General features: G+C 41.2%; 1 protein-coding gene across 5 annotated transcripts in view; it reads left to right on the plus strand.

Moving 5' to 3' along the window:
• The window catches only part of RAB27A (RAB27A, member RAS oncogene family), a 93368-nt gene that overhangs the window by 24615 nt on the left and 54606 nt on the right, over nucleotides 1–14147 (plus strand). For 2 of the 5 annotated variants that reach the window (XM_045059285.1, XM_011282873.4), the window contains exon 2: nucleotides 7762–7876. The exons of 1 other annotated variant lie outside the window; for it this stretch is intronic. The gene's annotated coding sequence lies outside the window, so the exon portion shown is untranslated. Of the gene's footprint in view, nucleotides 1–5186; nucleotides 5278–7052; nucleotides 7187–7761; nucleotides 7877–14147 lie in introns of those variants that run through there. 2 more of the 5 variants (XM_011282874.4, XM_019832389.3) reach the window with 2 other exon arrangements.

Below are 14147 nucleotides of genomic sequence, written 5' to 3' on the forward strand. Positions count from 1 at the left end.
TCCTTTCTGTTCCTTGGAAATGCCAAACACATTCCTTCTTCAGAACGTCTTGCCCTCAATGTGTTTTTCTCCAGATCTTCATGTGACTATTTCCTTGGCATCATTCAGACTTAATTTCAAATATTACCCCCTCAAAGAGGTGGGTGATGGGGGCGGATGGGTGGCTCAGTCAGTTAAGTGTCTGACTCTTGGTTTCGGCTCAGGTCATGATATCACGGTTAGTGAGATTGAGCCCTGCATTAGGCTGCAGGCCGATGGCGTGGAGTCTGCTTGGGATTCTCTCTCTCCCTCTTTGTCTGCCCCTCACTGGCTCGTGTGTACACACATTCTCTCTCTTTATCTCAAAATAAATAAACTGAAAAAAAAAAAAAGAGGTGGGTGATGACTTTCACCCTGATGACTATTAAAAGTGGCCTCTGGTCACTCACTATCCTATGATTGTGTTATTGTCTTCATGGTATTTATTACTGTTTGAAATTATTTTATCCTTATGTTCACTTATTTATTGCCTCTCTTTGCATGCTAAAATGTTCTCTCAATGAGGACAGAAACTTTGTTTTGTGAACTACTATGTGTTTAACACCTAGAATCATACCTGGTACATGACAGATGCTAAGTTAATGAATGAATGACAGAAAGTAAGCAGTTGGTGTTAGAGAAGATTGCTTTACAGATTCAGTCCTATGAAATTCCTGTATTTCTTACATGTTGGCCTTTATTTTATTTTTTAAACTAAAACTAGAACACTAGTTTATTAATACATGATAATTGGAATTGTTAAGCAGACTGGATTCTTTGAGAACTAATGTACTTGCTTCCTGTAGTAAAACTCCATGCGGAGCAAATATAATAGAAGAAAGCTACTTGGTAAGCACAGACTCAGGGCACAGGGACTTAGAAATCAAAAATATCTTGCTGGAAGAGGCCCGAAAGATCACCGTGGTAATGGTTCCTCACAACTGGCTGCCTGTGAAGATCACACAGGGGGATTTATTAAAACATACTCACACAAAGCCACACATTTTTCACTCTCTCCTTTGGAAATACTGATTCGTTAGTTTGCAGCCAGGGCTGAGGAATCCATGTGTCCTTTAAACTGCTGCCAAAATTGGGGTTCTTGGGTGGCTAAGTCAGTTAAGCATGTGACTTTCGCTCAGGTCAGGTTCATGGGTTCAAGCCCTGCATTGGGCTCTGTGCTGACAGCTCAGAGCCTGGGACCTGCTTTGGATTCTGTGTCTCCCTTTCTCTCTGTCCCCCCTCCTGCTCACACTCTGTCCGTCTGTCTCAAAAATAAATTAACATGAAAAAAATGTTAAATGCTGCCAAAATGATGGATGGTATATGACCAGGTTTGGGAGCTAGTGACTGAGCCCACCCCTGTTTCCAGATAAGTAAACTGAGGCTCAGAGAGATCAAGTGCTTTACTCAGGGTCACACATCGGGTGAGCAGGGAGATGGCACTCAAATCTCCCAGGCTTCTCTCCTTGCTGTTCACAAAATATTGCAGCAAAGATTCTCAGGTTCAGAGGCAATACCACTTCAGAAATTGCTGGTTTATTACTTTTTTCTTTATTTACTTGTAACTAAGCAGTCTGGTGTCACACAGGAAATGCATACAGCATAGTTTTCCTTTTTTACCACCAAGTGTCAGATCAATTTGATTTTAGACTCTGGGGCTGCAGAATGACCATCAGAGTGTGGTTCTGGGACCAACGCCATCAGCATGACCTGGAACGTATTAGAAATGCAGATTCTCAGTCCAGACCTACTGGATCTGAAACTCTGGAGGCAGGGCCCACAGTCTGTTATTTTAAAGCCATCCAGAAGATTCTGACACACACTCAAGTTTGAGAACCACTGTCCATAGGTACATTTTGTGGTCCAACCTCTAGTTAAAGCAGCTGGCCTCAGCCTTTTAGTTGGTGACTCTTTAACATCAAGGGCTCAACTAAAACTAGTCATCTGCTTTCTTTGGTGACATTTATTCAAAACAGGGCCTAGTGTTATAAATCTTCATCAGAAAGACATACACAAGAAAGGAGGGGGAGCGATTAATTATTGAGCACCTGCTGTGTGCGAGGAACCATGTTTGAGACGATTACTTATCTCATTTAATTCCCACCACCATTCTGCTAGGTCGGTATTATTATCCTTATTTTACAGATTTGGAATTTGAGGCTGGTAGAGGTTAAACAAGATCTTCCCTACAGGTTGACACAATTATAGTTATAATTGTGCATTTTGCTATCTGTTGTCTCCCTAGAACAGCTGCTCTCAAACTTTATTATAGATAACTGGGAATCCCCTGGGAAGCTTGCATTTATAAATGTAAATTCCCTAGTCTCTTTCTCAGATCCTAATTTAGAGGCCTGGATGGAAGCCAGGACTTTGGATTTTCATGAAGTACTCTAGGTGATTCTGCTATCAGTGGGCTGCAGACCATGCTTGGCGAAATCCTGTCCTGGCTCCAACCCCAGTGGTTGGAACTGGGTGCTCCTCAAGGTTTTGATGAGATTGTGTGGGTCTCCAGTGTTTCATGCACTCACAGGCCTTGGGCACCTTGTTAGGGATGTTGGCAGAACAATATGAGCATGGGAGGAGGGAGTTTGGGAGCCAGTATAAAGCAGTGTCTTACATTTCTGCTCTACCTCTCACAGGGTTCCCAGGCCATGTTTTGGTTTTGTGTAACTTGATCCTTCCTGCTATCTACCCAAACTGTGCAACTTTTCTCATAGCAACTTCACCCTTGTGTTGATGGGGTGCACAGTTGTGAGCAATTTCCTCCAGGCTGTAATTAATATCTATCGAATAATGAGTTACTTCAGCTTTTGAGGTCAGAAATGGTGTTTCATCTGTTTGATGATAACATAGATCCCTTATTTTTCAGGGATGGAGTTGACATATTTAATGAATGAGTTGTCAATCCATTAGGACACTGAGTGATTTGGTTCCATTATGAAGGAAAAAAGTAAGATGCAAATTAAAAAGAATGTCAGGTGTGATGCCTGATGGCTGTCTTGGTGGGGTGGCTTGCTGATTGGTCCATAGGTTTGGAAGCAGCTACTGACATAAATACCCCAGGTCTCCCATAGTATAAAAAAGATGCATGTGTCAAAAGATGGCAAGAACCTCCTAGGACTTTGCCCAGTGGAGAAATTAGCAATATTGAAATACTAAATTTCTCTAATATGTCTTAGTTCCTAAAATAAAATTGTGTAGGGCAAGGGCAGAAGGAAATTCACAAAAGCACACATTTCAGTCTCCTGATATCTACTGTATATAAGGCAAGTTATTTTTGCCAGTAAGAAAATAACCAAGTTACAGGGTAGGTATCTAAGAATGATTTGCCACTGATATTAGAGTGGATAATAATATGTAACTAGTACAGTAGCTCGAGCTACCACTTATTGAGAGCTTGTTATGTGTCAGGAAGTATACAAACATTCTCTCATTTAATTCTCACCAGACTTTTAAAGTAGATATTATCCTTTATTTTACAGATGATGAAGAAAGCTCAGAAGGATTAGGTAATCTTCTCAGGGCTGGGACTGAGGTGTGCAGGGGTACAAGACTGTCAGTGCTAAAACTAAGATAATCCTGGGGAAACTGAGGTGGTTGGTTACCCTGAGTGTCACCCAGCGCACTGACCCACAGTTGATAGTTAGGAAGTAAGCCCAAAGGGTTCTGAGGGCTCATATTGAAACTTGCCGATCTGCCTCACAGAGAGGTTTTCAGGACATTCCTGGGCGCCCAGTTTCCTCCATTTTACATGCAGTTTTAATAAGCTTGATTATTTGGTTTCCAGGTGCCTTGTCAATTAGAAACTGAACACTGGAAGGGGAAGGGGTTATTCTAGAAAGGCACAGGGATTACTATGGTGAGGGACATCTGGCTGAAGGTGGGAGCAAGGAGAATGAAGTATAAATGAGTAAAAGATGAAATCAATGCAGTGGTCAGGAGGCATTTATTACAGGGGCAAACATACTTTAAAAATAGCTATTATTGAGCACTATGTGCTGAACACTAGTTTAAGCACTTATAGGTATCACATAATTCAGTTTTTGCAAAATAATCCCATTATTATCTGTTCCACAGATGAGGAAACTGAGGCACAGAGAGGTCACACAGCCAGTGAGTGGTAAAGCTGAGATTCAAAGTCTCCGGAGCCCAGATCCTCAACATCCTGCTTCATTGTAGGTCCTAGATGCTGAGGAGATAGCACAAGTCAGTGGTGTTTATTGTGATGTCCTGAATTATCTAAGAAAAAAATTAAAGCATGGACATTACATTTTATAGTAGTTCCCCCCCTTATCTGTGGGGAATATGTTCTAAGACCCCCCATGGATGCCTGAAACCGTGGATAGTACTAAACCCTATATATACTATGTTTTTTCCTATACATATATACCTGTGATAAAGTTTAATTTATAAATTAGGTACAGTAAGAGATTAACAACAATAAGTAATAAAATAGAACAATTATAACAATATACTGAATAGAAGTTATGTGAACATGGTGTCTCTCTCTCAAGATATCTTATTGTGCTGCACTCATCCTTCTTGTGATGATTTGAGATGATAAAATGCCTATACAATGAGATGCAGTGAAGTGAATGACATAGGCTTTGTGATATAGCATTTGGCAACTATTGGCCTACTGACGAATCATTAGGGATCATCTGCTTCTGGGCCATTACGGACCCCACATTCCTGAAGCCCTGGAAAACAAAACCATGGATGGGGTCGGTGTACTACTGTATTTTGTAGTAATTAATTTTTTTTAAATTTTATCAAGGTTATACATGGACATAGTGCTATGGGCCTGTTACAAAAAAAAAAAAAAACATCAGTTCCTCCCCACCCCCGCCAGCTCATTTCCTGCTCCCCAGAGATGACTGCTTTCAATTCTTGTTAGTAAGATGACTCTTGCTGGTAGTTACATCCCTTGTCTCTAAATGACATACTGATATTTCTGTGGTCAGTTTTCAGTTTTAGGCATTATTTAAATGCCTATGCCTAGACACTTTACCATGGAAGAAGAGAATGTTAACTCATTTCTCCACCTCCCTCTACCACACACGCCTGCCTCTACCACACATGTATGCCATTTCCGTCCCTCCTCTCAACAGTTACGAAATAGTTTTAGTCAGATCATTATGTCCTGGGCTTGTTGTCTTTATCTTTAGGCCTTCCCTCCGGGGCTGGGCAGATTCTCCAGAGAAGAACATTTGAACCACCTGCCTGTGGAGGATGCCTGCATTCTGGAAGTTCCAGCATGTAGGTAGGGGTGGAGGTATATCAGTATTTAGAGGATTAGGACCTAAGTAGACTCCCACTGTTTTTAGCCTTAACTTTACCCTCCCTTTACCTCCGGGAGTGTTTCTACAGAATCTGTGATGAGTTCCTTTTTGGCTTTCCCTAGTGGCAGATAAGGGGCCACCTTTCCCAGGTCTGCTGTTCAGTTACCTCTTATCCATTTACTTTCTAGCTTCCACATTTTGTAACTGTTCTTTCCACTCTGTCTTTGTGTCTAAAAGAATAAAACCCAGCTTTTTATCATTATGTTAATGAGATTTGGGGAGGTAGCAGAACTAAGGTGTGTGTTTAGTGTGCCACTTTATCCTGATGTCAGAAAGTCATTTCAGAAAGCTTTCAATGTAGAGGAGGTAAAAAAAGTTTGTGTTGCTCTAATGGGAAGACCAATAGTTCTATAAAAAATGGAAGCTTTACTTGATACTCAAAGTGTATTTCTGGGACTAGAACCATCAGTATTACCTGGGCATCACCTGGGTGCTTGTTAGGGAGAGTCATGGGCCCTACCCAAACTTACTGAATCAAAATTAGCATTTTCACAAAATCTCTGTGAGAGTCCTATGCATTCTGAAGGTTGAGAAGTGCTAATATGAAACTTTACTCAACTCCTACTGTAATTAGGATAAGTTAATTCTAATGAGTTTTAATCTGGGATTTAAAAGTCTTGGTACATTACCTTAATAAATTATTCTCTGAATTCTAGAGGTTGCTGTAAGATAATATAGAGGAGTAAGTTTTCATGAAAATGTACCTTTTCTCCCTTAATAAACCATGTCTGTAAATCTGAGTCAATATCAGATGTGAACCAAAAATTCCATGCCATTTGCCATGAGAGATGTCAGACTGGTTATGTTCAGGCTTTTTTAGTTGCCCACAGTTCTTGAGGTTGGTGATAAGATTTTATAGATTGGCTAGGTTGAGTTTTCAGTCACACATCAAGCTGCCAAAGTGAGAGGGTGGCTTCCCCTAGAGGCAAAGGATAGATTAATTAGTTTATGCCCAGCATCTGACCCAGTGAAAGTATATGCTCAGCAAGTGACTGTGGGATGAGTGAACTAAAGAAGATACAATTCTTGTCTTCAAGATATTCACCAACCAACACAAAATAAATTGGATGTCACCACACAGGGTTGACCAGCTCTAGGAAAGCATAAGCACAGAGAAGAGGCATCTAACTTAGCATTGCTGGCACAAAGAGGCAAAGGGCTATATGTTTTGATGAACCAAGCTTGGATGGTTTAGAGCAGTGGCTCCCAGTTTAATGTGTATTAGAATCACTTGGTGGGCTTGTTAAAACACAGACCCTCTGGCCATCCTGACAATTTATGATTCAGTAGGCCTGGGGTGGGCCTAAGGATGTGCATTTCTAACCATGTCCCAGGTGATGCTGATGATACTGATTTCACATTTTGAAAACCACAGGTTTTAGAGAATTATAAATAGTTCTTGTGGCTGGAGTCAGGGGGCCAGGAATTGTAGATGATACTGAAAGCAGAAGTCTAAGAAGTAGGGATTTCATTGTGGAGGTTGTGGGGAGTCATTGACAGGTTTTATAGAGGAGAGTGATGGTTACCCATTTGCAGTTTGGAAAGATCATTTTGGTGTGGTGTGGAGGATGGATCAATGGGGCCAGAAAACCAAGTAAGTGGTTGATCATAGCCATCCAGATGAGAAAAAATAAAAACACGGATTAAAGGTGGGATGAAGAAAGATCCCTGGGACTTGGTGGCCAGATGGAAGTGGGAGGGGAAGTGAGGGGAGGAGTCAATTCGGACCATCAGATTTCTGGCTGGGTAGGTGTTGGGATTGGTTACTCAAGACACAGTCAGAGAAGGCGGCCTGAAGCAGAGTCTGTGAAAGAAGAGCAAAGGAGGTAAGTTGAAGGAAGGACATGTTGAATTTGAAATGCTAGAAGAAATCTGGGTGGACCCTTCAGTAGACAGTTTTATTTATGAGTTTGGAGGCCAAGAGCGGGAGGCTGGTAAATCATCCAGCCCCATACTTTCTGCCACTTTGATTTGATCTCCTGTGTTGCTTGTTCGGATCAGGCATTGAATTTGTGAAGAAACAGTGTTAGTATAATTTTTAAGGGCCTGGAGAATGCAAAACTTTGAAAGATTCTTTCTCAAGAAAACAAATGTTCTAGTCTTTTGACTGGAAGAAAACAGAGTTCGTACTAGTCTTCTTACATTAGAAGAGGTTAATACAGCTGCCTTCTGCTGAAAGGCCAGTGGAATTGGGTTTTAGTAAGCTTGAAAGGAGCAAAATCACTTGACTGGTCTGCAGGCCATATGACAAACAGCTGAGACTAATTAGCTGGATTGTGGGTTTTTACAGAGATGCCTGATTTTGAAAGTTGATGGAGCAGACTGCTTTTCAAAAGATTCTTTTGAAAAACTTTTATAAGTAGACGATTCTGACTTTAATATTTCTCTTTACATCCCATAGACAAAAAGTAATCTTTTTGAAGAGGACATGTAATTGGAAGTTGTCTAATTGTTGAAGTTTGGGAACAGCATTTCTAAAGTTTTAGAAGAACACCCAACGATTTATACTCCATCAGGTATAGTTTTGTGTTTATCTTTGTTTTTTGTTTTTTGTTTTTGGAGAGGTTTTAAAAATTGCCAGGCCAATTTTCCTGTACTTAGAGTATATACAATTTGACATAGAATACCATTGCACATACTAACTTTTTTTTTAAACCGAAGACTTCAAGACACCTGCTAAATTTTGGGGGTGTGGTTTCAAAGTTGCATTTTCCATTACCAGAGAATGGGTATGAATACTGACTGCATTTTTCCTTTCTTTTCTTTGCTTCAATAAAGTAACAAAGGTTTTTTTTCTCAGTTAATATATTGAATAAGGGAGCTGATTAAGGACTTGAATTTGCTTCCAGAGTCTTGCTCATCCTCTGAGGATTTTATTCACAAACATTCATGCTTATTGGGATTTTGTTGTTAATATTGTTAACAGCTTTAATGGAGGAAAGCTTTATGTAAGGACGTGTTTTTGTATAAGGTATATTTCTTCTGTAAATTAAATTTGCCCCCGAATGTTAATTTTGTTTGATTTGGCAGTGGCATTGTGGTTATGTAAGGCAAGGTCCATATATTTTAGAGATGCTTTGTGATAGTATACAGGAGTGAAAGATCTGGGGACGGGTCTGCTGGGAAGTTGCTTACACAGTTCTACTTCTGGATATGTACTAGTTTGCAAGGACTGCTGTCACAAAGCACTGCAAACTGGGTGGCTCCAACAGCAGACTCTTATTCTATCAGGTCCAGGTGTCAGCAGGGTTCGTTCCTTCTGAGGGCTGTGAGGAAGAATCTGTTCCAAGCCCCTCCTTGGCTTATTGAAGGCCAAGTCTCCCTGTGTCTCATCTTGTAGCCTTCGCTCTGTGTGTCCTTCTGTGAAGAAGGAACCTGGATACAGACATGCAGGTCATGCAGCTGATTGGTATCAAGGCAGTCTCCTCACCCCCGTTCCAGGGTGCTGACCACCACCTCCTTTTGTTTTCTTTGCTGCAAGTTCAGGCTTTTCTCCTAGCAGTGAATCCAGAGCTCCTATGATCACATATCACCGTGGGAAAGAACCTTGATTAAAAGCTGACTTTCTCTGTCTAGATTCTTGAATTATAAATACAAAAAAATAAAAAAATATTTTGGGGAGGAGAGTTTACTCATGAGGCGTCTTATCCATAGAACATCCAGGTTGGATTTAGTACATTCCAAAGGAGTTTATCCCCATCTTGGTTGCTTTCTGTCTCTTACCACTTTCTCCTTGTCCTTTCCAGTGTTGAGTGACCCAGAAGCCATTAGAATACAAACAACAGTTTTTTTTCTTTTCACTTGCCGCGCCCACAAGACAGGAACTGTGGCAGAAAATGCTGATGAAACCTTGCGGCCTGCAGGATGGCACCATAGCAACCAAGATCTGTGCATGTGTTAGCAGGTCCCAGAACCCAGGGCTGACTCTGCTGATGTTCGAGCTTCTGCCCTCTCCCGACCCTCAGTACCTGCGAGCTCAAAGAGGAGATGCTTGCCACTTCCCTCTGTTTCTGTTTTCTCTGTTTAGGATTAAAGCTTCCTGAGATATCCGTTCACTTTTGCTTTCATTCCTTTCCTCTTCCCTCTGAACTGGGTTGATTTATAGACAGAGCTCCAGGCATAGCATACCTGATAGCTGATGAGTCACGTAAAGCCCATTAAAAACAAAAGCTGATTTTCGCAGAAGCCCTAATTCATTTGTTCTGTCTTTGCAAGAGGACGTCTTCCTGCTTGCTTCTGTGCTCCTGGTGTTGCTGCGGTATGGCTGGGGCCCTGTCCTCTCAGCAGTGGTGGGTTCCTTGAGGGTTGGAGGGTTGGGAGAACGTGAGTGAGATCAGGGTGCTGCTCATGAGATGAGTTTGCATCACTGCTGGTTCTCTGGAGGCAGGAGTCACTTTGCTGAAATACAGATAAAGCTTATCCTTCCAAGAGCTGAGTGCATCAATTTTTGTTTGTTTGTTTGTTTTGTTTTCCCCATTTCATACTCTATTAGGCATCTCTTCTCTCTGATGTAATCTGAGCAGGGAACATTTAGCTATGAATGCTAGATTGGATGGATCCCTGCTTTCACAAGAAGGAGGAAGTCCAGATTTCTATAAGCTGGCACCTCTGTGCTTTGGTGACTATGGACTGTTGTTGAAAAAATCTCCTTCCTAGTGTCCTTCTTGGTCTCTCTTGATTCTCAAGAGCCGTCTTCTCTCTCTTATGGCCTTAGGAAATCAATTCTGTTGATCACTCTAAAATCCATATTGTTAACACTGATTTTTCTTTGGAACCTTACTCTGTTTTCCAAATGCCAATTAAACATTTGCCTAAGGGAAGTCCATCATGTCTAAGGGACATTTAATTGGTCCTCTGCAATGTAGTAGAGTGTGTTTGGGTTCAAATCTTGGCTCCACCGCTTACTGGTTGCGTGACCTTGGAGAAGGTATTTAACCTTTCGGTGTATCAGTCTTCTCATCTGAAAATTAGAGCCCTCATAAGGTTGTTGTGAGGATTAAATGAGTTGGGATTTTAAAGGGTTTAGAAAAGTGCTCAGCGTTAGTTATAATGATCATTTCAAATTGTTTTTGCCTGTTTTCGTTAATGATTATAGCATTCATTCTGTTACCAAAGGAAAAGTTTGGGTTCTTTAACTCCTATACCAGTCAATTGAGAAGTGAAACTGATTTTTCTACTTCATAAATATATCTTGAATTAATCCTTGCCTCTTCATTCCCACTGTCACTGACAGAAGTCAAATCCCTACCTCTCCCATCCCCTCCTGACCCTATGTTGTATATTCCCAGTCTCCGTGTGGCTGTCCAAAAGATCTCTCTAAGGCACACACGTCATGCTCCTCCCCTTCACAAAAGTCTGCAGTGGCTTTCTGTTGCCCAGATGATAACACAGACTCTTTATGTTATGGAAGACTCCTTTCAGGCCTAGGGGGTTGCAGAGTCTGTCCCACCTTTGTAACCTCTGTCTGGGCACCTCCTCCAATCCCCATGCACTGGTCTAGCCATCCATTTACTTAGGTCCTCTAAGTGCACCATACCCTTCTCCTTATACCTCTGCAAGTACAAATGCCTTCACTCCACTCCCATCCTCTCAGACTGTCTGTCACCTAGGACTTGCTCCCGTCTCATGGCTGTAGGCCTTGTCTGGTTTTGTACTTTGAATGCCAGACAGCCCTTAGCTAATTCCATCAACAGTGATTTGCACCTTTCAGATCGGCATCAATGATCATTTTGTTGATAGTTTCTGTTATCTTTAAAGGGTGATGCTTATTTGCCATGTGAAGTCCTTGACCACATCCTTCTGTGAACTGTGTGATTTTTGTCCCTTCACTTGTGTCACTTGTCCCTTTGTGTACCAATTTTAGTCCTTGGCTTGGATGCTGTTCTGCGAAGTTTTCCTGATTCCCCCACGAGGCATTCTGGGCTCTCCTTCTAGCCCTTTCTGCCCCCCACAGCCCTCCCACCTTCCCAGCATACTGTGCATATTTCTATTACAGTTCTTGTTTCACTGAAACATTGCATCTTGTTCACTGAATGTTTTACTGTTCATTTCCACAGTGTGCTTGTTTTAGACTATTATTCTTCCAGAGCAATGTTCTTAGTCCTTCACATAGTGTTGAGCACATGGCATGTTCTCAGTGCTTGCTCATTAAATGCATGATGTTTAAACTGATGTGCTTATAGGCTGCTGCCTGAATTTAATCATCAGAACCAGGCTTTCCCTCCTCAGTGACTTCAAGCTTTTCTGGTATACCTTTTGTTTGTTGCCATAGGCCACTCTACTTATCAAATTTTGAGATTATTAACACCTTTTGGGTTGGTATGTATGTCATTTTTCATTTAATTTCAGTTATATGTAAGGGACATTTTGTGGAGTTTTTTGGGAAGTACTTCCAAACCTGACCCAAGTAATACTACCCTTCCCCATATCCTCCTGTGCTTTGTAATTTTTGTCGTTCACATTTGTCAATTGAGCCAAGTTTATTTTTCTCTAAAACACTTAAATTTTCTGTTTAAAAAAAATAGATTTTGCCCTTGTCTAGTCTTTAATAGTTCTTAAAAATGTGTAAAAACTAAAAGTGATTAAGGGTTTGTAGAAATCACAAAATGAAGACCCACTTTTTTTTTTTTAATGCTGTTGTAAAACTTGTTCACTGCTGGCAGTGGCTTGGGCGCTCTTTAGAGTCAGGTATAGACTCCAATACTATATTTTTTTGTGATATTTAATGTGCTTTTATTAGAAATAAGACTCTAGAGCTTTGTTACAGAGTTGCTTGCTGATTTCTATTTCCTTTGCATAAGTGTCCCTTTTCATTTCTAGATATACCTTGTCTAACATCCTTGGTCAAATAGATGCACTTCATGGAGTTAAATGAAAGAGATGTTAGGATAATTGCATAGGCCATCCTAAATGGAGTTTAGAATTTGTAGAATTTAGAAATGTAGTTTCAAAGTGATTTGATCACTCATTTACTAGCAGAGGGAGATGGCAGATTTGGGTAGGGCCTCGAGCATAGCCCGAGGCAAGAAAGATGAGGAACCTGTTTGATACTCATCTTCAGTCATTTCTCCAAGTATCTGGAAAGGACCTTGTCTTTTTTTTTTTTGGTTTTTTTTTAACTGTAGCCTCCTGGGTTGTATGTGTATATGGGCAGTGGGGTAGGATGGGGGCAGTGTATGGATAGGCGTCCATGGATCCTTCAGCTTTTTTTTTCCTTTCCTGTTCTACACCATTGGACTAGAGTGCTCTTCCCCAGAGAATGCTAGCCTTAGAGGTACTGTTTAGGACTGCACAGTACGTAGAGAACTTCTGCATCCCAAGTCCCCAAACCACTCATCTACTTCTCAGAAACCTTCCCTAACCCACCTGATCCATATCAGGGTTAAGTGTTAATCTCATGGGATCCTTCCATTATGCCTATGATAGGTAATAACCATACTTGGCATCTTGTTTCGGTCGTCCCTGTCTTCTATTAGATGGTAAACTCTCTGAGGGCAGGTGCTGTATCTGTCTTATTTGCATTTCTGTCACCTTGCACAGCATGCAGTGGGTACTCCCCTATTAAGGGATTATAGGATTCTTTATTCATTTGTAAAGACGGAACCTGCTCAGACTTTTCTAGAGGTACAAACCCTCTTGATGCAGCCTGGCAAAAAATCAGATTTGCTCACCCCACCTTATTTATTTATTTTTTTGTAATTTAAGAGTGAGTGTAAGAGAATGTGAGTGGGGGAGAGGAGCAGAGAGAGAGAGAGAGAGAGAGAGAGAGAGAGAATGAATGAGAATATCCCAAGCAGCTCCATACTCAGCCTGGAGCCCGATGTGGGGCTTGATCCCACGACCCTGGGATCATGACCTGAGCCAAAATTAAGAGTTAAACACTCGGGGCGCCTGGGTGGCGCAGTCGGTTAAGCGTCCGACTTCAGCCAGGTCGCGATCTCGCAGTCTGTGAGTTTGAGCCCCGCGTCAGGCCCTGGGCTGATGGCTCGGAGCCTGGAGCCTGTTTCTGATTCTGTGTCTCCCTCTCTCTCTGCCCCTCCCCCGTTCATGCTCTGTTTCTCTCTGTCCCAAAAATAAACGTTGGTGTGGTCCATTTATTAAAAAAAAAAAAAAAAAAAAAGAGTTAAACACTCAACCGACTGAGCCACCCCAGCTTTAAGCAAGAGGAAATGCCAATATTTTCCCCCCTGTCTCCACATTGTTTGTACTATATCATCATTGGGGCTAGTCTTACTTAGATTCTGAACCACGGTTTTGAGGCATGGCCTGACCCCTCTGACTGATAATGTTGAGTTATAGAACGTATATAAGTAGCATTTTGTATTTCTCTAAAATGCCTATTTTTGAAATGTTACCTCTAATCGGTGTGTTATAATGGGGGAGCTTGAGCTTTAGTGCTTAAAATCAATAATAGTTTTGAAAAGAAAATTTGAAAGGTAGCTAACGACTTTCTGATATTTCTGTAGGGAGTGAAACACTATTTCACTTGAAAAACTTTCTATAATAATTACTTCTGCCTCTAAGACACTGCATCTTAAGTAACCTTTTTTTATTTAGCTCCCAAAGAGCAACTTTATATAAATGCAATGTGTTACATTTGAAGATTAGTTTTGGGTAATCACCTCATTAGTTTTGGGTAATCACCTCAAATACCTGGTACTTACTAGATACTTCATTTTTTATTCTTTCAAATAAATATGAGTGACTCTGAGAACTATGGCCTTTCCTGCACCCCTCCCAGGATGGGAATGGCCTGGGTGGAGAGTATAAATTTAAAAATCAGGAAGG

The sequence above is a fragment of the Felis catus genome, chromosome B3 (assembly GCF_018350175.1).
Source record: "Felis catus isolate Fca126 chromosome B3, F.catus_Fca126_mat1.0, whole genome shotgun sequence".
Taxonomy (NCBI): Eukaryota; Metazoa; Chordata; class Mammalia; order Carnivora; family Felidae; genus Felis; species Felis catus.